Here is a 26,985-nt window from a genome sequence, read left to right as displayed (position 1 = left end):
TAAGGGCACATATGATTAGATTTGGCCTTCCCAGATAATTCAGGATAATCTCCCAATTTCAGTGTCTGTAATCTCTGTCACATCTGCAAAGTCGCTGTGCCATGTAAAGTAACATACAGGTTCTGGGGACTATGGCATAGACATCTTGAAAGGAGGCATTATTCTGCTTATTGCAGGAAGTGATAAAAGTAGTAATTCAAGAATTTTTTACAGGACTGGAATATATAAAAATAACCTTAAATCCATCCATTCATTGAACGCAGACTTAGCACTCACTTTGTGCCAGGACTACCCCATGTCCAGGGATAGAGCAGTAAAGGTGTCAGCTAGCACCTGCCCTCTTGAAGCTTACATTACAGAGGAAGGAGAAAGACCATGAACAAGAGAACAAATAGAAATACTAGGCAATAGTGGGTAGTAATGAGGGTTAGAAAGGAAATGTTGAAGGATGTGTGGAATACTTTGAGTAGAGAATGTAGAAAGGCCTCACAGAGGCAATGACAGGGAGGATAGGAAAGGAGCAGCTATTTGAAGGAAGAGCACCCTGGTCAGAAGAAAATTCAAGCACAAAAGCCCTGAGGTAAGACTAAACTTGGGATTTTCAAGGAAGCGAACAAAAGACCAGTGTGATTGGTAACATAATGAGCCAAGGGGATAGACGTGATAAAGGAGGTAAGAACGGTGGACAGAGGCCAGTTTTGCAAGGCCTGGCTGGCCATGAGAATTTTGTTACTGGTATACTGGAGAATTTTGTGAAAGGGGGTGACATGATCAGATTTACCATTTTTAAAGGTCACTTTGTCCGTCAATTGTTGAATAGATAAACAGTGAGTGGTATGTCCACAAAATAAACTATCGTCCAGCCATAACAAGGAATGAAGTATCGATTGTGAGAGTCCACAGGTCCAAAAGGTATTGCAGATCCTGCACCTTCATCAGATTTTTAATAGCACATTTCATCAAACTAAGCAGAGTTTATCAGCTGCACTTCCGGCAGCCCTGGAGGTTGACTTTCTCTAGATGTCCAATCAAAGGGACTTAAAATCTGGGCCACCAGGCACAGGTGTGAGTAGAAGGATCATACTCAACGCCAGAGGATTAGGTGAAAAGTCCACATGCTCCATGATGATGCCACCCTCCCACCCCGACCCCTTTAAATCCTCTTCCCCCACTCAGCTGTGAGAAAGGCCCACAGCCAGCGTTATCCCTACACACCCACCCACACCCACCTGAGGCAGGAGATTATAGAAGTCCTCTCTGGAACTCTGTATGAATAAGGCTTCCATTGCAATAAGGCTGGGTAATAGTCCCAACTCTCACTGGCTTACCATCACAAACATTTATTTTTCATACTTGTGAGCCTGCCGGTTGGCTGGGGTTCAGCTTAGCCCATCTAGGCTCAAGGAGGCTCCAGACTGAAGGCTGGGTTAAGGTCTTCATGAATCTCCTCATTAGGGGCCAGTGGCTACTTGTCTCATATTCTTATGCTGGATAACAAAGAACAAAAGGGCAAACTAAAGGACACCCACAAAAACATTTAAAGGCTTGGCTCTACATTCCAAAAGCCAAAGCAAGTCACGTGGCCAAGCACAGCTCCAAACGGCAGGGAAGTGCGCCTCTCCCAGATTCACGGTAAAGGCAGGGAGAAAATAAAATTGTATGGACAAATAATGCAACACTCCACATAGCCCAAGACAAAAGACACATGAACACCGGCAATTGAGCCCCTCTAGTGAAACAGCCCAGTCACATCACCCTGCAGCAAAACGTCTGGCCTCAAGACCCCTTAATATTTTTATTTTTTATTTTTATTATATTTATTTATTTTTTGAGGTGGAGTTTAACTCTTGGTGCTCAGGCTGGAGTGCAGTGGCGTGACGTGGCTCACTGTAACTTCCACCTCCTGGGTTCAAGTGATTCTCCTGCCTCGGCCTCCCAGGTAGCCGGGATTACAGGCATGCACCACCATGCCTGGCTAATTTTTTGTATATTTTTAGTATGAGACAAGGTTTTACCATGTTGGTCAGGCTGGTCTTGAGCTCCTGACCTCAAGTGATCCACCCACCTCGGCCTCCTAAAGTGCTGGAATTACAGGCATGAGCTACCGTGCCTGGCCCCTCCCCCTTAATATTTTTAAAACGTATTGAAGTCTGCAGAGAGATTTTGTTTATGTGAGTTGTATCCACCAATATTTAGAAACTAAAACCAAATGTTTTTAATACTGATTAATTCACTATAAAATAACAATAACAAACCCATTATATGCATAAATAACATTTTTATTAAAAATAACTTTTATCCAAAACAGAAAAACATTAGTGAAGAGAGTGGCATTGTTTTAAAATTTGCAAGTCTCTTAAGGGTTTGGCTTAATAATAAACCTAAATGGTCCTATTTGCTCCTGCATTCGCTAGGTTGTGACGTATTGTTGGGCTGAAGCATGTGAAGACTACAGAGCTGTGTAGCTGGAGAAGAGGAATATTTCAATAGTTTTCAAACAATTGCAGATATATTTCTTTAATACCACATCAAAAGTGCAGAAGTAATAGTTTCTTAAAGGTTAGTTGCTGTGCGTTATCTGAAACCTTATTGTTAAACTTTTTATCTTCTGCTGTGTTAAAATCCATTGGCCCTTCTGGTATTTTGAATAAGTCTTTTACCAATATGTGATTTTGTACTGGTTCACAGAGTCATGCAGATTTTTCAACATGTTAACACATTTGATTCTACAATATCAAATGTCAGTCATTATTATTACTGCTGATCTCATCACAAAAGCTTAAGTATTCATAAGATAACAATCTCACTCTGACAAACACAATTTTCAAAATTTTAATTTCTGTTTTAAAGCTTGAATTTTATCATGGGTGAAAAATACTGTCAGTCATTTTTCTTCAAGTGGTAAGCTAACTTCACTCATTTTCAAGATAATGTCTGCCAAATACTCAGGTCTGAATAGTCTCCCAGTTATTCTTTCAAAAAAAATGGAATTCCAAGAAAAAAAGTAGCTAGTTCCACTTGCCAATTCAGTACAAGAGTGTTTTTCCTTGAGTCAACCATCATATTTCACCTGCAGCAACAGTGCTTTATACATATTTTCCATTGTTGCAGACTATTAAAAAGATATTTACTCAAGGGTCAAGATTTAATAAAACCAATATATTTTCTGCTTCATGAAGAACATTCCCAAGTGAAACTGGCGTTTTATTTTTATTTTCAATGTGTGGCAATAAAGAATTCAAAAATATTAGTATAGCATAGTGCCTTGATTTGTACCAGTAGTTTTAGCCATTGTATTACTCCACGTTCTCCAGAGAAACAGAACCAATGGGACACACACACACACACACACACACACACACACACACACACACACCATATTATAAAAAGAAGTTGGCTTACTATGGAAGCCAACAAGTCCAAAATAGAGCCAATGCTGAGCTCCAGTCTGAAGGCAGTCTGCTGTAGAATCAAGAAGAGCTGCTGTTGCAGTTGCAGCCCAAAGGCAGTCTGCCAAAAAATTATCTCTCTTGCTTAGGGGAAGTTAGTCTTTTTGTTCTATTCAGTCCTTCAACTGATTGGATGAGGCCCACCCATGTCATGGAGAGCAATCTGCATTACTCAAAGTCCACTAATTTAGGCCAGCAAAATGTCAGAATAGGAAGCCCAAAATCCTTGTTTCCCTTACAGACACCAAATCAACAAAAATACATAAACCAATTCCCTTTGTGAGAAATCTCAAAAACAGTGAAGAGGTTCCTGTACCTCCAGCAAGCACAAAACCAGCTGCATCAGAACTATAGAAAAATTCATAGCACTCACCTGCCTAAGCTCCTCTCTCCAGCTTAGCATGCCATGACTGGGGGAAACTCCCAGCTCCTGGCTTCTTCCTGGAGAAACAGTTGAAGTGTGTGTCCAACATTCTGTCCATTTGGGAGGCTAAGAGACTGATCTATTTCTCACCTGTTTTGGAGTGCTGACAGAGCCTGGCATACTCTAGGTGTCTGGGGGCAAATAAGAACAAAAGAGAGCTAGCAATATAATAGACATAGCCAGAGGACCAGCAGTATAACAGACATAGCCTTGGTGACCTCTTCCTTGGGGGTTGGAGGGAGGGGAGAATAATTTAGCATGCATCCACTAGTACAGTTTTGGTGGGGCTGGTGGTGGAGGCTTCTGAAAAAAAACAGCTTTTGTCTTGTACAACTCAAAGCACTGACAGGATCTGACATGCTCTAGAAGCCTGGAAAGTTCTGAGGAAAATAAGCCAGGAGGCTAAAAAGAGATCCAGAGAACCTGCAATACCACAAACAGACGCCAGGGAAAGCAAGATATTATGAGTGCTAAAAAAAAGAAAACAGCAAATCTCTCTAATTGGTAATTAACATGTATAAGTCCAGAGAAGATGTCTCCACAGAAAATGTTTGAGACACTTCAGAATGTCACACCAGGCTGCTTGGTAAAGACATTTCTCTTTACAAAGCCAGTTACTAAAGACTGGAAGGTGTGTCTGTTTTTTTAAATGCATAATTCCCAACACAAAGTTATGAGGTATAAAAAGAAACAAAGAAGCATGGCCCAAAAGAAAAAAAAAAAGTAAATCTTTAAAAACTGACCCTAAAGAAAAGAGACATGTGTCCAGGCGTGGTGGCTCACGCCTGTAATCCCAGCACTTTGGGAGGCCAAGGTGGGCAGACCACCTGAAGTCAGGAGTTTGAGACCAGCCTTGCCAACATGGTGAAACCCCGTCTCTACTAAAAATACAAAAATTAGCCGGGCATGGTGGCGTGAGCCTGTAAGCCCAGCTACTTGGAAGGCTGGGACAGGAGAATTGCTTGAACCCAGGAGGAAGAGGGTTGCAGTGAGCCAAGATCATGCCACTGTACTCCAGCCTGGGTGACAGAGTGAGACTCCATCTCAAAAAAAGAAAGAAAGAAAAAAGAAAGAGATATGTGAATTACCTGAAAAATAATTCAAAATAACCATCATAAAGATACTCAGTGAGCTCAGGAAAATGATACATGAACAAAATAGAAAATCGAGAAAGACAGAAAATATAAAAAAGAATTACATATTTTGGAACTACATGAAAATAATTGAACTAAAAAATTCACTAGAGGATTCAATGTCAGAATTGATCACGCAAAAAAAAAAAAAAAAAAAGCAAACTCCAAGACAGGTCATTTGAAATTATCCAGTCAGAAGAACAAAAAGAAAAAAGAATTAAGAAAGCCTAAGGGAATTATGGAACACCATTAAAAATATATACATTATGAATGTTCCAGAACAAGAAGAATAGAGAGAGAAAGGAAGAGGCAGAAAGCTTATCCTAAGAAATAATGGCTGAAAACTTCCTAAGTCTGGGGAAGTAACTGAACATCAGATTTAAGAAACCCAATGGATTCCAAATGATGAATCCAAAAAGGTCTATCACCCAAACACATTATAACCAAATGTTCAAAAGTCAGAGACAAAGAGACAATTATGAAGGCAGCAAAAGAAAAGTGACATGCCTCATAAAACAGAGTCTGCGTAAAACTATCAGCAAATTTCTCAGCAGAAACCTTGTAATTCAGAAGTGCATGGGATGATATAGTGAAAGTGCCAAAAGGAAAAATATCCTGTCCACCCTGAATATTGTATCCAGCAAAACTTTTCTTCAAAAATGAAGGAGGGCTGGACGCGGTGGCTCACGCCTGTAATCCCAGCACTTTGGGAGGCCGAGGTGGGTGGATCACGACGTCAGGAGATCGAGACCATCCTGGCTAACACGGTGAAACCCCATCTCTACTAAAAATACAAAAAAAAAAAAAAATTAGCCAGGTGTGGTGGTGGGCACCTGTAGTCCCAGCTATTCAGGAGGCTGAGGCAGGAGAATGGTGTGAACCCGGAAGGCGGAGCTTGCAGTGAGCCGAGATGGTGCCACTGCACTCCAGCCTGGGTGACAGAGCACAACTCCGTTTCAAAATAAATAAATAAATAAATAAATAAATAAATAAATAAATAAGGAGAAATACTTTTCCAGGTAAACAAAAGCTGAAAGAGTGCCTCACCATTATACCTGCCTTACAAGAAACAGTAAAGAAAATTCATTAAGTTGAAATTCAAGGATACTAAACAGCAACATGCTAGAATGGCCAATTATCAAAAAGAAAAACAAAAGAGAAAATGACAAATGTTGGTTAGAATATGGAGAAATTAGAATTCTTGTGCACTGTTGTTGGGAATGTAAAATGGTATAGTCGCTATGGAAAACAGTATGGAGTTCCCTCAGAAAGTGAAAAATAGAACTACCATATGATCCATCAGTCCCACTTCTGGGCATATATACAACATAACTGAAAACAGGCCCTCAAAGAGATATTTGTATTCCCCTGTTCTTTGTAGCATTATTTCCAATAGCCAAGTGGTGGAAGTAACCTAAAGGTTCATTAATGGATAAATGGATAAAGAATATGTGTGTGTGTGTACGTGTGTGTGTGGGATAAGATTCACCCTTAAGAAAGAAAGAAATTCTGTCACATGCTACAACATGAATGAAACTTAAGGAGATTATGCTTAATGAAATACATTCATCACAGTAAGATAAATGCTACCTGATTCCACTTTTATGAGGTAATTTAATGTAGTCAAATTCATAGAAGCAGAGAGTAAAATGGTGGTTGCCAGGGGTTAGGGGAGGGGGAAATAGGAGTTGCTATTTAATAGACATAGCTTCAGTCACTCGAGATGAAAAAGTCCTAGAGATCTGCTATACAGCAATGTACATACGGTTAGCAATATTATAATGTACACTTAAAAATTTGTTGAGAGTAGATTTCATATTATGTATATTTTACTACAATTTTTTCAAGTCCACAGATTTAAATCTTAATCTAAAGCACCCTCACAGAAACATTCACAATAATTTTTGACCAAATACCTGAGCACCCTGTGCCAATTTGACACATGAAATTATCCATCATATCCATCATTGCTTTTGCATAATCGCCACAATTTTCAACCCAGTGCAAAGGGAAAATAACATTTCAATATTATTATGAAGATAGTTTTGACACCGTGGACCCCTGAAAGGATCCCAGTGACTCTCAGGGGTTCACAGACCACACTTTAAGAACAGCTGCCCTATAGTGAAACCTGCCATTCAACTCATAAACACAAATCTTCATTCAGCTTCTTAGCACACTCTCTTCCATAGAAATGGTCTGCCAAGCATGTGCAGACATTTGATGAAAACCTATACTGTAAAGGAAATTAAACAAAAACTAGAAGGAAAAGAAGAAGGAGGAGGAGAAAAGAAAGAAAAAAGAAGGGGAGGAAAGGGGCAAGAAGAAAGAGAAGTAAAAAAGGAGGAGACAAAAAACTCATATCAGACACAATGCAAGGAATAGAAAAGACATTAAAAATATGAATGTTATATTTAATGTTCTAGGAGATATGAAAAGATGCTGTATCCATGGAATAAGAAGGGATGACAATGTAGAGACAGAAAATTAAGAAAAATTAACCTTTAAAATTAAAAATGTAATAGAAGAAATTTTGAAAATTCACTAGAGGATTGAAGGATACATTTGAAGAAATCCATTAGAATGAAAAGACAAATAGGTCAAAAATTGGAAATAAAGTAAATAAAAATTAGAGAATTAGTCTAGGAAGTCCAACATCCAAATAACTATAATTAGAGAAAACAGGAGCAGAGAAAATGGAGGGAGGATATTATTAAAGAGATCAAATTTCCCATGATGAAAGGAAATTTGAGTGATCTCTTCAACTATATATATATATATATATGAGTCTATGTTCCATACTGAAAGGGCCCAGCAGTGTCTAAAAAAAGAATGTTTCAAAAAGCAATGCTTCTAATAGCTCCCAGAGTTGGGAAGTGGGGGAGAAGGCAATAGATCTCACTAAAATAATCAGATCTGAAAATGGCCTTAGCTTACTTACCACCAACATTGGAAACTGGTGAATGGATGAGAGTCTTCAAATTTTGAAGGAAAAAAAGTAATTTCATTCAAACATAATCTGAAGTAGTTAAGATATATCACAAGGTGCCGGTGGCTCACGCCTGTAATCCCAGCACTTTGGGAGGCTGAGTTGGGCGGATCACGACGTCAGGAGATCGAGACCATCCTGGCTAACACGGTGAAACCCCGTCTCTACTAAAAATACAAAAAAAAATTAGCCGGGCGTCGTGTTGGGCGCCTGTAGTCCCAGCTACTCGGGAGGCTGAGGCAGGAGAATGGCGTGAACCCGGGAGGCGGAGCTTGCAGTGAGCCGAGATCGCGCCACTACACTCCAGCCTGGGCTACAGAGTGAGATTCCGTCTCAAAAAAAAAAAAAAAAAAAAAAAGATATATCACAAGGTATAAAGAATAATACAATGGAAAACCGAGTATCTTTCAACTCAAAAAATAAAACATTACCAAGACGGTTGAAACCCTCTGAATATATTTTCCATGTCCTATCCTTCTCCCCACCTCCTAGAAGCAAATATTGCCATCATTGTCATTATTAATTGTATATGATGCCTCAAATTTCCTTATACTTTGCTACATATCCACGTATTCCTAAGCAATATTATTTTGCACTTTAAAATATAGAAAGAATGATGCACATATTAATGTATATAAAATTATTATAATACATATAATATATGGAATTGTCCCCTTAGAATTTTGTTTATAAGACTCATCCCTGTTCATAAGTATTGCCCTGGTTCATTATCATTGTTGTATGGTGCTTCACGGATTTAGCATAATTGGATGTTTGGTTTGCATGGATATAGCATCACTTATTTATGTAGTCTCTTACTTATAGATATAAAGTTTGTTTCCAATCTTTTGATATCAAAAAATATAAATAGCGTGTCAACTTGCATGTTTCTGTTGAGGCACCAGGGAATGATAACCTTCAGATACCAAAGCAAATGCCATACACAGACTTTACAATGGAAGGAATCAGCTTCATGATTCTTGAACCCTTTACTCACTTTGAGACCACAGAAGCAGTGAAAACATCCAATTTCCTACAGCATAGCATCCTGTATGGGTTATTTTACTGGTCACTCCCCATCTTTTATAGTGCTATTTTCTAAACTTATTTCTGAGTGTAGTCTCAGCTAAACTTGTAAAATACTAAAACCATGAGAACTCCCTATTTAAGCAACAACTAAACTCTATTGGGCTATCCACTTGATTAACTTATAAAGTGTTAAAGGAACTATTTTACATGAGTAATCACTTATCAAGTTTTATTATGGCATAATTTGTAAAAAATAAATTATAAAAGAAATTAGGGATACATTGATATGAGAATTTGTCATATCTGAGGTTCAAAACTGCAATCAAAGTGGTCTGAAGACTTAATGTGTTTATTTAAATGTGGCCTCTTTGTGTTAAATGTGAAAACATAAACATTTTCTTGTAAAAGTTGAAGGAAGAAAGAGGCTTTTTGGAGGAGATTTTGTTTGAAGAGTGATGTTGTGATGATGACTGTGTCACCATCCCCTTAAGTGGCAGAAGGAGGATGCCTGTCTCTCACCTCAAGTTTTATGAGAGATCTCAAAAGAGTCCTTTGTGATCTCTGCAGTTTAGAACTACTGTTTGCCTCTGGCTCAAGAAATGCTGGAGAGACAAGACAGATGCCTAGAAGAATGGATGGATGTTAGGTGGTTGCTGGGATGGGTGGGTGGCTGGCTGGCTGGATGGGTGGGTTGGTGGTGGATGAATGGGTAGGTGAATAAATACATGGGTAGGTGAGTGGATGGGTAGATGGGTAAGTGGGTAGATAAATGGGTGGGTGGATGGATGGATGGATGGATGGATGCACAGATGACTAAGGAGAGTGACTGCTGCACTAGATCATCTTGGCCACTTCTGCATAGGGGCAGAGGATGTATGAATGTTTCTCATGTTATCATGAACCAAAGGTGGCTCTTGAGACAAAGAGGTGGTCTGCAGTCATTTTGAATTTTGCCCAAGGAGACACTTGGAAGATATGGCAGCTGGAAGAACCAAATGCACCCCCTACCCCCAATCCCTTCCCTCCCCCAGACCACCACCACCAAATGGAAGGTTGGCCTGGAGGATGGAAAAGTATTATGTTTTGGTGAAGGTTGAAAAATTGCTTATGTATTGGACTAAACATTGTAATTTTTGCACTAGGACTCTCTTCTCTGATTTAAAGTAACAGTAGTATTCTCTAGCCTCTAAGAATAACCAGAAAAGCCATGAGCTTGCCCAAGCTTTTATCCGGGGTCAATAAATTTTAAAGAGACAATGTTAGACAAAATAAAAAGTGCTTTATACTTGCATTCAATGAGTCATATTTACTGCCTTGCTTACACAGTAAGTTATGCATACTTTTATACAGGTGTTCTCACGTACATGTAAGAATTTGTCTGTAGGGTTTATGCTTAGGAGTGGAAGTGCTGGATAAAAGAAAATGCTCTTTTTAATCTTGCTACACTATGCCAAACTATTTTTTTTAAGAAAAGTAATTTTTCACTTGAGATTCCATATGCAGCCAGATTGTCTATGGAGTATAAAGATAGGATAAAGATAAAGCGACATCTCAAAAAGCAATCTTTCCTTGTACCCTTTAGCAGGTAAACACCATAAAAATTGTATTACAGATGGACTGATGTCCTCCTAAAATTCATGTTGAAGCTTAACCCCTAATGTGACTGTGTTGGGAGACAGGGCCTTATAGGAGGTAATTAAGGCCAAATGAGGTCATATGGGTAGATTCCTAATTTAATAGGACTGGTGTCCTTATAAAAAGAGGAAGAGACAGCAGAGCTCTGTATTTTTCTCCACTCACCCAGAGAAGAGTCCATGTGAGGACGCAGAAAGAAGGTGTCATCTCCAAGCCAAAGAAAGAGGTCTCACCATAAGCCAATCCTGCTGGCACCTTGATTTTGGGCTTCCAGCCTCTAGAATTGTGAAAAAAATAAATGTATATTGTTTAAGTCAAACAGCTTGTGTTTGACTGTTTGATAGCCCGAGCAAACTAACACACAAGGTAATTAACTAAAAAAAGACAAAGATATGAGATCCAGGAAACGGCTAATATAGCAAAGGAGAGACGTGAAAGGAATTCTGTGGATAATGACAATGACAGGTCTGCCGCATCCTGAAGGGCAGACCTCAGAGTCCACAGGGTTTTCTCCGGGAAGTGTCATGCAGAACTGGTAGTTCAACAGACGTGTTTGACCATGTGGAAATAAGAGCTGTTAAAAGATACAGAAAGATGTAGAGACCCTAAGAAAGTTAAGCAAATAAAAATAGCAATAATAAAGCAAGTAATAACTCTAAAAAAGGTATATAAAGATAGGAATAGACTTCTATTCCAAATTTGTCTTAGCAGTATGTGATATATACTATAGTCACAATAATATAAACATTGAAAGTGAATTTAACCAAACATTGTGATAAAACTATTTCAGGATGTTGAAGGAAGTGGGAGAATATAAGAGCTAAAATCTTGACATATCATAATAGAAAGTCAAGAAAAAATGGTTAAAACTGGAGAATCAAGAGGTAGCTGGATAAACATGTTTTATAAAATGTTTTCAAAATGAGAAGAAACAGCTTTAAAGATGAAAGTAATTGCCTCTGAGAAAAAGATTCATGTGGAGCAAGGCTGCTGACTAATACTGTCCTTTAGCAATATTTCTCTTTTAAAAGACAATAATAATTGCATATATTTATTTGGAAAAATATTAAAATTTAACTTAAAAAAATCTAGAGGTGCCTCCCATTAGAATCTTTACAGTGTGTCCTGTTTAATAAACATGGCTTTTAGCAAATCTAGGGTGGGATAAAGGTTGAGGTCGGAAGAGTTACAGGAAGGAAGAGGGTGTTGTAAATGACTTGAGGGAGATTCAGAAAATAGTGTTTCCGAGGAAATGACCAGCACGCTGGGCCTTGGACATGGTCAGAACGTGAAAGCAAGGCCTACCCCTGTCCTCGGTGGAACATACGGCTTGCATCAGCTCAGACTGCCATTGACAGCCACACTGGGGAGCTGCCCCTTTATCCTGGAGGTGACAGGCCCAACCAGGGATCTTTGAATAGGGGAGTAAGGTGGAAAAATATATGAAAAGTACATTGGAGTGGTAAAGGTTCTGAAGTCAGAGAGCGTGGCTTTACGCATCAGCTTCACCACCTACTTGCTGTGTGATTTTGATCGTGTAATGCAACCTCTCTGAGCCTCTGTTTTCTCATCTTCAAAATGAGGAAAGAAAAAGCACCTCTTGCACAGGATTGCTATGAGTATTGAATGTAACTGTCTATGTAATGCGAGTGTTATAGTACCTGGCACAAAATAATGATGAATGTTAATTGTGATGGAAATGATGAAGACAGTGATGGTGATGTTTGAGGGAAACCTTTTGATAGCCATACTGTAGCCCATACTTCTGTATGGCTAAAGAGTAGTTTGAAACAAAGAGACTAGTTTGAAAACTCCAACTGTGTGGGGAGACCTGGAGACCCTGGAGCTGAAACCCAGTCCTGGGAACCAGGGAAGCAAGAGTTATCGCCAGAAACTTGGATGACCAACTCGAGGAAGCAAGAAGACCACCTGGGCCTCCTCAGGCTGTTCCTTAGAGTGCACCAGACTGAAAGCCAGCAGGGCAGGAAACCAGGTCCACAAGTGTGGAGACCTTGAGGAGGAAAAGCAAAGAAGTGAATGGTCTGAGGGTGACAGGAACAGAGGTATCTCTTCTTAGTTCTTTTGTACCTAAAGAGAAAGGTCCTTGCTACCATGGTCCTTGCTAACATGTTGATCAAGTTAATTAAAAAAAAAAAAGGCTTTTCTTGCTGGGGTGGTATGAGTGGGGTGAGAGGAGTGGATAAAGGCCCTGGTCCTCTTAAGTCATCCCAAGTAGAACTGCCTAGTGAGACTGCACCTAAGGCCAACCTGGGCCTCTCCATCACTTGGTAAATGGGATGACTCCTGTTTTAGAAACTTACATATTATGTAACTAAGCTTCCTGTGAATGCACCATCTAAGGAAGCAGAGAATCAGCTTTAAACTAAATAGCCAGCTTGAACAGCAACAGCCAATCAGAGGGCTAGAGCCTGACTTTTTCTTTTTAAATTGACAGCCTCATCCATATTCCTAAAAACAGAAAAAAACAAACCTGTAAAAACCACTCACATGGTGACTGAAACTAACAATGAGGGGCGCATTTGCTGTCAGGGCAATCTCCCTCCTCCAAACACCTAACAAGACCAGGGAGGGGAGAGTCTGATGTGGGCATTTGTCTGACTGCAATTTGGCAAGAAATGAACTAATTAATTGCAGAGGCAATTAAATGAGTGTTTTCATACGAAGAACACAACTTGCTTTTAACTTTTTCTGAGTCCTCTGGGACACCTCAGGAGAGGGATTTGAGGTTTCCTGGTCATGTTACTTATGCTTTGTTAGAAGTAACTTTGTTAGAAGTTATTCCCTCTTGTCGCATGAAATCTGAACACATCAAACAAAGTGGCCTGGCCCTCAGGTTCAGATCTGTCTCTTTATTTGTTCTTAGAAGACAGCATTGCAAAATTTCCCTGTAACTACTGGAGCATATGTTTCTCTTTGGAATATGTTTCTCGCAGCCGATTACATAGAGGACACTGCTTCTCAAAATGCATGAGGCCTGGGAGCTGCCTGAGAGCTCTTTAGAAGGAAGTGGTATTTATCACCCATTACTCAAGAATGGCTGTCACCAGCCAGATATCCCTGCCTAATATGGGTTAATGAAACTGGCTCCCCTGGCTTTCATAGGAATGCTTGATTATTCCAACAATGTAAAGAAAAGTTAGCTTCATATAGTCCCGGATTATGAATTCAGCCACTCCCAAAAAAAAGAGTGTTAGAGTAAAATTCTTTCATTGATTTAAATTTGTCTTTTGTGACCAGGCACGGTGGCTCATGCCTGTAATCCCAGCACTTTGGGAGGCCGAGGAGGGTGGATCAGCTGAGGTCGGGAGTTCGAGACCAGCCTGACCAACGTGGAGAAACCCTGTCTCTACTAAAAACAGAAAACTAGCTGGGCATGATGGTACATGCTTGTAATCCCAACTACTAGGACGGCTGAGGCAGGAGAATCGCTTGAACCTGGGAGGCAGAGGTTGCGGTGAGTCGAGATCGTGCCATTGCATGAGAAAAAAAAAAATTTTGTCTTTTGTTAAGACCGTAAATATAACCACAATAATGACAATAATCATAGTTACCATTTATTCAGTGCCAGCTACATTACAACTGCCTTGAGCTGCAAAATAACCTTGCAATATGGGTGCTATTACTCCCCATTTTACACACAAGAAAACAGAGACTCATAGGGGAGGCCTGGGTGGCCCAATGTTACATAGCTAAGCAGCAGTGAGCATGGGATTTAGCCCCACACTCTGAAAATTCATTCAGCCCGCTATGGCAGTGGGCAGTATCCCCCCTTAACCACGGTTTTGCTTTCAGTAGTTTTGTACTCTGCAGTTTCAGATATTTATCAGTGGTCAACCGCTGTCTGAAAATAGGTGAGTACAGTATGACGAGCTAGTTTGAGAGGAAAGAGACCACATTCACATACTTTTATGACAGTACATTGTTATAATTATTGTTATTGTTAATCTCTTACAGTACCTGATTTATAAATTAAACTTTATCATAGGTACATATGTATAAGACATATGTATTATGTATATAGAAGTATATAGAGAAATTTATATATAGTACTATATATATAGGGTTTGTTACTGCTATGATTTGAATATGTCCACCAAATTTATGCCAAAATGTAATTACCATGGCTGGGTATGGTAGCTCACACCTCCAATCCCAGTGCTTTAGGAGGCTGAGGCAGGAGGATTGCTTGAGGCCAGGAGTTCCTGGCCAGCCTGGGCAATATAGTAAGACCCCCTCTCTACAAAAAAAAAAATGCAAAAATTAGCCAGGCATGGTGCCACATGCCTGTAGTCCTAGGAGCTCAGGAGGCTGAGGCAGGGGGCTCACTTGAGCCCCAGGAGTTTGGGGCTGCAGTGAGCTATGATCATACCACTGCAGTCCAGCCCAGGTAAAAGAGCAAGACCCTGTCTCTAAAGAAGACTAAAATTAAAATTAAATTAGAAAACAATAAATAAAATAAAATAATTTTAAAAAGAAATGTAATTGCCATTATTACAGTATGAAGAGGAGGGGTCTTAAAGAAATGATTAGAAAAATAAACAATTGGGTTGGATGCGGTGGCTCACACCTGTAAACCCAACACTTTGGGAGGCCAAGGTGGGCAGATCACAAGGTCAAGAGATCGAGACCGTCCTGGCCAACATGGTGAAACCCCATCTCTACTAAAAATGCAAAAATTAGCTGGGTGTGGTGATGCGCACCTGTAGTCCTGGCTGCTTGGGAGGCTGAGGCAGGAGAATCGCTTGAACCCGGGAGGTGGAAGTTGCAGTGACGTGAGATTGCACCACTGCACTCCAGCCTGGCTAGAGAGCAAGGCTCCATCTCAGAGAGGAAAAAAAAAAACAGTTGGAAAGAAGCCGGGTGTAGTGGCTCATGCCTATAATCCCAACACTTAGGGAGGTAGTGGTGAGAGGACAGCTTGAGCCCAAAAGTTGGAGACCTGTCTGGGCAATGTAGCAAGACCCTGTTCTCCACAAAAAGAGAAAAAATGAGAAGTGATTAGATCATGACAGTGGATCCCTCATAAATAGATTGCCATTATCTCAGGAGTAGGTTAGTTACCCAAGGACTTGAGCCCCTTGTCTGTGTCTCCTGCACTCACTTGCCATATGATGCTTCCTGCTATGAGGTGATTCTTGCCAGATGCCTGCACCATGCTTTTGGACTTCCCAGCCTCCAGAACCATGAGCCAAATAAACTTCGGTTCTTTCTAAATTCTCCAGTCTGTGGTATTCTAGTAACAGAAAATGAACAAAGGCAGACACCATCCAAGGTTTCAAGCATCCATTAGGGGTCTTGGAATGTATCCACTGCGGATAAAGGGGAACTACTCTATCTCCAGTTATTTCTTCCCAACTAGACATGTGCTGAAAGTTGAAAGGAATTCCTAGCTTAAATCCAAGCTCACTGTGGACCTGGGTGTAGTCCTTTTGCCTCTGGGCTTCAGAGCCTGGGTTTTTACACAGGTAATCAAGTTAAAAGGAGGTCATTAGGATGGGCCCTAATCCAATATGACTGATGTCTTTATCGGAAGACAGCACAGCCATGTGAAGACACAGATGCAGGAGGGCAGATGTCATGAGGGCAGAAATTGGAGTTATGTAACTGCAGGCCAAAGAACACCAAAAATTGCCAACAAACCATCAGAAGCTAGAAGAGGCAAGTAAAGATTACCCTACAGATTCCAGAATGTGTGTGGCCATACCAACATCTTGATTTCAGACCTCTGGCTTCCAGAACTCTGAGACAATTGGTTTCTGTTGTTTAAACTGCTGAGTTTGTGGTACTTTGTTACAGTGCCTTAGGAAACTAATACACATGCCAACTTTGTTTTCTAATTTTTTAAAGAATTATTTACTCCATACCTTCTGCATTTTTACAGCTAAAGTATAACAATGAGTTATTTGTGTTTAAAAATATATACACAGGGGACCGGGCACAGTGGCTCATGCCTGTAATCCCAGCACTTTGGGAGGTCGAGGCAGGCATATCACCTGAGGTTGGGAGTTCAAGACCAGCTTGACCAACAGAAGAAACCCTGTCTCTACTACCAATACAAAAATTAGCCAGGTGTGGTGGCAGGCGACTGTAATCCCAGCTACTCGGGAGGCTGAAGCAGGAGAATCACTTGAACCCGGGAGGCAGAGGCTGTGGTGAGGGCCAAGATCATGCCATTGCACTCCAGTCTGGGTAACAAGAGCAAAACTCCGTCTCAAATATATATATATCTATATATCTATATATATATCTATATATCTATATATATATATATACACACACACACAGATGATTATTTAAAAATTCGAATAATACATATTTTAACCAAGGCTTTCTAGAGTAGCAAAATCAATAGGATGGATGGATCGACAAATAGATGATAGATATTAGGTGATTTATTATGGGAATTAGCTCGTGATTACAGAGGCCAAGAAGTCCCATGTATTAGTCCGTTCTCACGCTGCTATAAAAAACTGCCCAAGACTGGGTAATTTATAAAGGAAAGAGGTTTAATTGACTTACAGTTCCATATGGCTGGATGGCCTCAGGAAACTTACAGTCATGGTGGAAGGGGAAGCAAACATGTCCTTCTCATGACTGCGGGAGACAGAAGTGCTGAGCCAAAGGGGGAAAAGCCCCTTATAAAACCATCAGATCGGCCAGGCACAGTGGCTCATGCCTGTAATCCCAGCACTTTGGGAGGCCAAAGCAGGCAGATCATGAGGTCAAGAGATGGAGACCATCCTGGCCAACACGGTGAAACCCTGTCTCTACTAAAAATACAAAAATTAGCGGGGCATGCTGGCACTTGCCTGTAGTCTCAGCTACTTGGGAGGCTGAGGCAGAAAAATCGCTTGAACCAGGAGGCAGAGGTTGCAGTGAGCCAAGATTGCGCCACTGCACTCCAGCCTGGTGACAGAGCGAGACTGTTTTCTCAAAAAAAAAAAAAAAAGAAAAATCAGATTTCATGAGAACTCACTCACTATTACAAGAACTGCATGAGGGAACCACTCCCATGATTAAATTATCTCCTACCAGGACGCTCCCATGATATGCAGGGATTATGGGAACTACAATTCAAGGTGAGATTTGGGTGGGGACATAGAGCCAAACCATATCATCCCACAAAATGCCATTTGTAAGCTGGAGAACCATGAAAACTTGTGGTTAATTTAGTCTATTTCCAAAGTCCTGGGCACCAGAAAACCCAATGGTGTAACTCCCAGTCCAATGCCAAAAGCCTGAGAACACAGAAAGGGAGTAGGAGGGCTGGTGTAAGTCCTGGAGTCCAAAGCCTTGAGAACCAGCATCTCCAGTGTCCAAGGGCAGAAGAAGATGGATGTCCCAGCTCAAGGAGAGAGACTGAATTTGCCCTGCCTCTGCCTTTTTGTTCTATTTGGGCCCTCAGTGAAATGGGCAATGCCCCCCGACACTGGTGAGGGCAGATCTTCTTTACTTGGTCTACTGATTCAGGTGCTAATTTCTTCCAGAAACACCTTCACAGACACACCCAAGAGTAATGTTTTACCAGCTGGATGGACATCCTTAGCCCACTCAAATTGACACATAAAATTACCAATCACAACACAGAAGTGTATAAAATAAAAATTAATGCCTCCCATAATCTAGCCCCTTGGCAATAACTTGTTTGTGTCTTAAATAAATATTTATTAATTACCTAATTCCTTCCAAACTAAGCATTGTGGACACATCGGTCAACAAAACAGACTTTTTTTTCTGTGCACACGTAAAACTCTTGTGGTTTCGTTTTTTAAAAAATGCATGTGTTGGCTGGATGTGGTGGCTCATGCCTGTAAACTCAGCACTTTGGGAGGCCAAGGTGGGAAGATTGCTTGAGCCCAAGAGTTTGAGACAAGCCTGGACAACATAGCAAGACCTTGTCTCTACAAAAAAAAAATTAAAAATGAGGTAGGAGGATCCCTTAAGCCTTGGAGATCGAAGCTACAATATGCTGTGTTTGCACCACTGCACTCCTGCCTGGGTGACAGAGTGAGACCCTGCTTCATTAAAAAAATAAATAAAAATTTAAAACATGCCTGGGTTGTTTCTGTGAGCATTCATGACTTTTACAATTTAAAAAAAAGCCATAAAATAAACAAATAAAATTTTAGATGGGAGGAACAAGGAAGAAGCCTTAAGGAGACATACATGCTGCTCTTCCTCCTCCTTGGCCCAGGGGAGGAGAAGGGAAGCCTGGTATTTATCTTAAATAAGTGGCCCTCTAGTTTGCAGATTTATCCACCCAGAACTGCAGGGTACCTTTAAGGATATGGTGACTCTAGGAGCGTGACCTCCTGCAACAAGCAGGCTTAAGGTTGAGTCCCACATCTACCCTCTCTTTCCCATACTAACTGGCCTTTCCGTAAAAGGGCCTTGTATCCAAAATGACTCCCAAATTCCAAAGGTGCCGAGAAACCAAAGAATGAGGTGGACAAATCCAGTTTGTTGGCCTGGGGTGATTTAGTAAGGGAAACTTACAAGCAGAAGTATGGTCTTGGGCAGCTGAAGGACAGGTAGCTCTCTGCACCGCCACCCCCCATACCCAAGGCTTATATCTTGGGGCAAAAGTATACGTGCTCTGGAAGGAATGTGTAGGTGGCTGAGAGAATGCTGCAGGCATCACAGCCTATGAGTTCTGCAGCAGCTCCAAGGGTTGTTTTGGAGGAAACCTACAATGAATAGGTGTCCCACATAAAAAATAATACATCAACTAGACATTTTGGAGGCATTCCCAGACTCAGGGTTAGTCAGGCAAATGAGCATTTAAAATAAAGTCACTTTTGGACCTATACTTAGCTATGTGGCTGACCTGCTTTTTTCTTTAATTGCCTCCATTTCCTCATCTGTAAAATGGACATACGGTTACCTACCAGCACTAGACTATCTCCAAGAGCTCCTGACTCTTACTCCCATCTCTTCGTGAGCAAAATGAAGAGGAAATTTAATGTTCTTGGCCTTTGAGGACCAAAGAATTTCACAATCAAAGCCCCATTTCTTCTACATGACTTTTCTGAACTCCTGCTATTTCCCTCAATAGTGAGTTTTATTTGCGCTTAAATCTTCTGTGATGGTTGAGATGGTTCTCCCTGCCTTTGAAGGCAACAAAGTCTTCAGAAAAGCTCTTTCATTTGCACCCCCAGGCGTCTCAACATGGTACCATATTTGCCTAGAATAGAAAGGTAGAAAAGGTGATTTTTAAAATTTGACTATAGGTGCTATAGCTGCTATAGACCTATTTAACTATAGGTCTATAGGTGCTATAGACACAATGATGAATTTCACAGTATAGTGGAGAGAAGGGGGTTCACATAAAATAAAAGACTATAGCATAGAGTGGCAAGGTTCCAATAGGTTAGTGTGAGTTCCTGATACAGTGAGTGATGAGCGCTCCCTAGTGAGAGAGGCAAAGGGACTGAGAAAAGTCTCCAGAGAGGGAAATAGACAAAGAGGCCTTGAGGAATCAGTGATAATAGCTAATGCTTATGTGAAACCTGCTATAAGCCAAGCCTGGGCTGTCACTGAGCAAATGCTATTTCATCTCATACACCAGCGCTCTGAGCTAGGCACTATCTTCCTCTTCACAAGAGTCTATCTTATTCCACTTTACCAGGCACATAATCTCAGGAGTTTGTAAATTTGGGACCAGACTGAATTGCTTAGGGTTATGTGTTGCTGCACAGCAAATGACCTCACACTTAGCAGCCTAACATAGCACACATTTACTGTCTCCCAGTTTCTGTGGGTCAGGAATCTGGGCACAGCTCCTCAGTCCACCAACTCAGGGTGTCTTACTCAGCTGCAATCAAGGTGTCAGTTAGGGCTGGGGTTGTCTCAAGGCTTAACTGGGGTGGACTTATTTTCAGGCTTTTAAGTGGCTATTAGGCTGCAGCCCCTCTTAGTGCTTGGCCAGGCAGACCCCTCCACAAGGCACCTGGCTTTATCAGAGCACACAGTGAAGAGGCCAGGAGACAGTCCTAGTGAGACAGAAGGCAGGGTCTTTTATAACCTAATCTTGGAAATGACATCATCATTTTTGCTGCATTCTATTGGTTGGAAACAAGTCACTGGGTCCTGCCCATGCTCAAGGGAAGGGGATCACAGAGTATAAATACCCGTAGGTGGGGACCAGTGTAGGAGGCTGCCTGCCAAACCCGGGACAATTGAGAAGCACCTGAGCTCAGCCAATAGGCAACCACTCTGCCCCTTCTCCAGTTCACCATGTGTATACATATATATAGCATAAGTAGTGTGTGTGTATACAAATATATATGTGATGTATAGTATGTGTGGTGTATGTATACATATATAGTTTATGTGGTGTGTGGGTATACATATATAGTATATATGGTGTGTGTGTATACACATATGTAGTATATGTGGTGTGCATGTATGCATATATAGTATGTGTATGCATATATATATGTGGTATGTGTATATACATACATAATATTTGTGGTGTGCATGTATGCATATATAGTATGTGTATACATATATATGTGGTGTGTGTGTATACATACATATGTGGTGGGTGTGTATACATACATATGTTGTGTGTATACATGTATATATGTGGTGTATGTATACATATATAGTATATATGATGTGTGTATACATATATAGTATATATGATGTGTATACACATATATAGTATATGTGGTATGCATGTGTGCATATATAGTATGTGTATACATATATAGTACATGTGGTGTACATGTATACTTACATATGTGGTGTGTGTATACATGTATATGTGTGTGTATACATACAGAGTATATATGATGTGTGTATACACATATATAGTATATGTGGTGTGCATGTATGCATATATAGTATATGTGGCATGTGTGTATACATAGTATATGTGGTGTATGTATATCTACACATATAGCATATGTGGTATGTGTATACATATACAGTGTGGGTAGTGTGTGTAACGTTTATAGCATATGTAGTGTGTGTGTATACATACATAAAGTATATGTGGTGTGTGTATACACATATGAGTATATGTCAGTGTTTGTGTATATACATATATATGGTATATGTGGTGTGTGTGTGTATGTAACTTTTTTTGAATAATGTAGTTTGAAAAAATAACAAATTATTAGCCTGGATCTCAATGGAATGATTATCAGCAGGAATAAGAGATGGTCAGAAGCGTGTTTTGGGATATTACACCATGCATATCGATTGGAACAGATTGCTTTTCTAGGTCAGTTTCCAAAAGGGTAACAGTGCCAAGGACTGAGTGTAAGTGGGTGAAAGCTGAGATGTGAACGAAACGGGGGCTTGAGGGACTGGGGGGAGGGAGAAGAGGCCAAGCAAGCCGGAGCTGGAAATTCCTTCCAGACTTAATCATCCCGGGCATCATTAGTAACCAAAGCAAGACTTCAGAACATATGTTTTGTGTTGACAGCAGACCCTTAATTAAAACAGCCCCGGTGAAGAATAGCCTGATTAAAGAAAAGTGGTGCTTAAAGAACAATTTGACTGCCGACTGATATCAGTTGGCAGAGGGTGGGTGATCCCCTCTCTGCTTCTCCTGTGCTCCCAGAGGAGGGGGAGTGTTCCCTGTGTGTCAGGCAATGTGCGATGGGTGCCATTTCCCAGTCTTTGTCTCATTTACACCTCAAAACCCATTTCATCTCCATTTTAGAGATGAGAGAACTAAGCCCGAGAGGTGAGGTGATTGAAGGCCCCCAGCCCACTAGCCTGGTCACAGCTATAAGCTAAGGGGTCTTCTTTTGTGTAGCTTTCCCTCGCACACAATTTCAGTGGTTCTAATGAATCAGAATGTCTTGTCAGTTATAAAAACCATATGCCTCCTCAACATAGTCCCTCTTGGAAACCCAGTGATTTTAGGTACTGGGTGTTGCTCAAGGGCACAGCCAGTCTAATATCCACATTTCCTTTATGGTCTGGAAAATCCTGGGACAGGATCGCAATGCTCTGTGCAGTTGTCTGTCTGCATTTCCAGGAAGTGACAGAGATGTAGACGTCGGGGCGAAGAACAAGGAACACCTATTCCGTCAGACAGCTGAAATCATTTTGGGTTTGGATGAAATGAACCACTTCCTGGAAGACTAGATCTTTTCAGAGGAAATTAGGTTGTCTCAGGAAACGAATTCACTTTAATGTCAGCACGGGGTGGAGGTTTTAGAGGATGGGCAGAGAATCCGATCCTGCCGTGGACACCGCTGAGGCTTCACTTTTGTTGTCCGTTCCCCAGAGAAGCACACGCAGTAACAAGACTGTACCCCGACCAGACACCCAACTCTTGCCAGCTATCACTGAGGCTGGCCACGCTGCAGACTTCCACCCCCAGGAAACTAAGGAGAAAGGATACACATGTGAAAGGCTTTTCATGAATGCCTTCTGAAGGATTCTCTTTGTTTATAATAACAACAGTTAGCATGGATTGAGTGCTTACTGTGTCCTGGGCACTTTTCCTGTATTATGGCATTTAATCCTCACAAGAGTTCTCGGAGGTGATATTATCATACACTTAAACACCCCACTTAACCACTTCCCTTTACTGTTCCGTTTAATGAGAAAGACAACTTTTAACTTCAGTAAAACAGGAATTTTTTAACCTAAATGGTAAACTTTCATAGGTAAACACCAGGGTTAGAATTTAATTGACTGACCCACCTGGCTGTCATTTGCTTCCATGAATAGGTGGGACTGTCTGCCGTTCTAGAAACTTCCTTTCTCCCGTGGCTACTTTCCCCCACTCTGGTCATAGCTGGTGGATCCCATGTTGGTCACCCGACCCAGCTGTGCCAATGGGTCCCTTCCCTGAGGCTTGGTCTTGGGATCAAACAACACGCAAGTCAGTTACTCTCTGGTGGCTGAAAAGGTGGCATTACAAATCTCAGACCATGTCACCATGTTTCCTACCTCAGAAGAGGCAGCCTACAGCAAGAGAATATAAAATAGCTTATAGAGAAAAGCCAAGAAACAGTGTTTCAGAACATGCCGTGTCCTGGTTCTGGTTGTTCCTGAGCCCAGCTGAGCAGCTATCCTTCCTGAGGCCCAGTTCTTCACCCCTTCCTTGGATTTATGTACCAGTAAAGTTCTCTTTTTACTAAAGAGTTTGAGTTGAGTTTCTTTTTTTTCCTTTCACTTTAAGTTCTGGGATACATGTGCAGAATGTGCAGGTTTGTTACATAGGTATACATGTGCCATGATGGTTTGCTGCACCTTTCAACCTGTCATCTAGGTTTTAAGCCCCATGTACATTAGGTATTTGTCCTAATGCTCTCCCTCCCCTTGCCCCCAACCCCCGACAGTCCCCGGTGTGTGATGTCCCCCTCCCTGTGTTCATGTGTTCTCATTGTTCAACTCCCACTTATGAGTGAGAGCATGTGGTGTTCGCTTTTCTGTTTCTTTGTTAGTTTGCTGAGAATGATGATTTCCAGCTTCATCCGAGTTTGAGTTGAGTTTCTAACACTTGCAACCAAGAGTCCTAATTAATAAATATATGAGGCATTCCCCTGGGGGCCAGATCCAGTCCACTGAAAGATTGGGTGCGGCATAGGATAAGAGAGGCTTCAGTGGCACCTCCGTTCCTGACAGTCCATGCAGGGTCAACTCAAGGTTTAGAACTAAGAGCCAGGGCCACCAGCCTGAGCTGACGTCATTATCAGGCATTGCCGTGGCCAGAAAGACAATTGCTATATGCTAGTTAATTCAAGCTGTGTTAGAACACCAAAGCCCACAGAGGAGGTCAGTCTCTTTGTCAAGATGCTGAGAAATTCAATGAGAAAATTAAACCATTTTACCTCCAGATTCCTTTATGAAGCTGAATGGGCTAATTAATTTGATTAACAAGGGAGATATACCCAAGCAATGGGGTGACACAGTAGCTGGGAATGCAGGCTTGGGGCAGATGCCCTGCAGCTGAATCCTGCAACCACCCCAGGTTGCTGGGGAGCCTGAGCCTGACTCTCCATCTATGAAGTGGGGATAATAAGGACCCCTTCTTTACAGTTACCATAAGGGGTACATGGGATGCCCCGTGTAGATAGGGCTGAAGTGTGCGGGGAGCATTGCGCGGACCCTAAAACATATCCATGGAATGACCCTAATGGATATGTCTGGAAAGAAGGGGGCCCACCATCAAGAGAAGTTGCAAAGTGCCGCACACCTTGGCCCCCTTGGAAAGTTACAAGCATATTAATGTATTAAAGGCTCTGAAAAGTTCTGCAGCTGAAACCTTTTTATTTTTTATTAAAACAGTGTTTCCCACATTTAACCACAGAATCAAGTTTTTTTCTTTTTTCCCCATACAACACTTTAATGCTGGCCTAAATATCTAATATCCCATCTTGAGTTAATTTTGCCCCAGGGCAAAACCAAATAACTTCACCAATAAATCTGCTGTGGAAGGCCTATATATCCCATCTAACTTTCAGATGCTGTTAGTGTGGTTTATTCCTTCTGGGTTGGCATGACTTACTTGGTGTTCATATTTACAAAACAATGGGCAAATTATATATCTGTCTTGATTTACTAGGAGAGAATAAGCTAGTCACCTTGGTTTGGGGAAATTTCTAAATGAGGCCACCATCCTAGGAATACAAAGAAACAATCAAACCAAGTGTGTTTTTTATCTGCACTGGTTACTAAGTTGCTGAATGTTCAGAAAAAAAATAGCTGTAAGAGAATCTGCATATCACAGCATGCGTATGACAAACTCACAGCTCAGGACAGGTAGAAATCCATGAAGTGTGATGATGGAACAAGGGACGAGATCATGAGTCTCAGCTCTGATTTTTACTGACCGTGACTTTGGGCCAGTCATGCCACCCTTCTTTGCCTTAGTGATCTCTTCTGATCCTTGAGAAAAATACTACTACTTCCCTTCTGCAGCCATTTCTATAATCAGGTGAGGGTATGGCTGTGAAGGGATTTTGTCATCAGGAAAGCCTGTAAACTATTGCCCAAATGATCTAAAATTCATTGTGTGCCATATCAAAAGAGCATAAAACAATTGAAGTTTTGTGGACAATGTTTGTATATAATAGCAGTGGGCAAACTTTTTCAGTAAAGGGCTAGACAGTAAATATTCTAGTCTCGGTCACAAATCTGCAACAGCGGAGTGAAAGCAGCCACAGTGATAATGTAAATGAGTGGATGTGGTTGTGTGCCAATAAAGCTTTATTTATAAAGATAGGCAGCCATGAGCTGTAGTTTGCCAACCCCTGATATATAAGACCCACAAGAAATCTGCCTAAAATGAAAGCTACTGTTTGCAAGGATGATGAGATTTTGTGGTACTTAAACAAAATTTTCATTTAATATTATAATGACCCCTTTACAGTGAATAACATAGGCATCTTTTACTAAACTAACCATGTTCTAATAAGATTCCAAGGACTGTCAGGGGATTTCTACAGGCAGCAGAACTGTGGGTCCCGGGGAACAGTTTTCAATTCCCACTTCCTTTGCTTCAAATTCCAACTCAGTAGGGGTCCTAGGGACCTTTCCCGCATCATAGCCGGGCCTGTTTTTGTGGCAGGAAGGGCCTACATACCATTCCAGAACGGCTGTCTTAGAATTATGCAAGCTGGACTCTTCGTTTTGTTGGCTGTAACTAGATGGCCTCACACAAAAAACCACAAGTTATATTAGAGGTTCTCCCTCGGGGCAATGCTGCCCCCCAGGAGATATTTGTCGATGTCTGGAGACATTTTGGATGATCACCACTGCGGGGTCAGCGGGGGGCGGGGGGTGTGGGGGAGAGGTGGGGGCGGCATCGCTACTGGTATCAGGTGGGTAGAGGCCAGCAGAACAACCCCCACCACAACAGAGAATTATCTAGTCCAAAATGTCGATAATGCCAAGGTGGAGAAACCCTGCTCTATATGGATGAACTTTATGCTCAAATCAAATTACCGTTTACTTATTTACACTTCCGTGCCCCGCTTTATAATAACAAGTTGTATTTTCCCCAGATGCTTTAATGAAGTCGCTGGTATGGACGTGAAGCCAGCCTATTTTACGATCCACACCACCGGGAAAATACAGAGGGAAATTAGCGTAGTTAATATTGATTTGTTTTATATATGATGAACTTAAATGTGAATTACATGGCATAATGTGCCCTCAATTCCTCCTGGGTCTGGGTTAGGTAAAAGGGGAAACAAGTGCGGTAGCAGCTGAAGATAATTTATTTGCAGACATATGTGTTAATATGCTTTTTCTTCTCTCCCTCCTACTTTTACAAAGACATTAAGTTTAACATCCTTAGTAGTTAGGGATGGAGTAACAGAAGGGAGAGTG

The 26,985-nt window shown here is 41.2% G+C and overlaps 1 long non-coding RNA gene across 2 annotated transcripts in view; it reads left to right on the top strand.

The window, feature by feature from the left end:
* The window catches only part of LOC103785313 (uncharacterized), a 487,514-nt gene that overhangs the window by 409,781 nt on the left and 50,748 nt on the right, over positions 1–26,985 (top strand). The window contains exons 5-6 of one of the 2 annotated variants that reach the window (XR_010112248.1): positions 2,415–2,559; positions 13,918–14,134. This is a non-coding gene — a long non-coding RNA (uncharacterized LOC103785313). The remainder of the gene's footprint in view (positions 1–2,414; positions 2,560–13,917; positions 14,135–26,985) is intronic. The other variant, XR_008625483.1, reaches the window with a different exon arrangement.

The sequence above is a fragment of the Pan paniscus genome, chromosome 4 (genome assembly GCF_029289425.2).
Source record: "Pan paniscus chromosome 4, NHGRI_mPanPan1-v2.0_pri, whole genome shotgun sequence".
Taxonomy (NCBI): domain Eukaryota; kingdom Metazoa; phylum Chordata; class Mammalia; order Primates; family Hominidae; genus Pan; species Pan paniscus.
The sequence above is the reverse complement of the archived record's forward strand: the minus strand, read 5'-3'. Positions and strand labels throughout refer to the sequence as shown.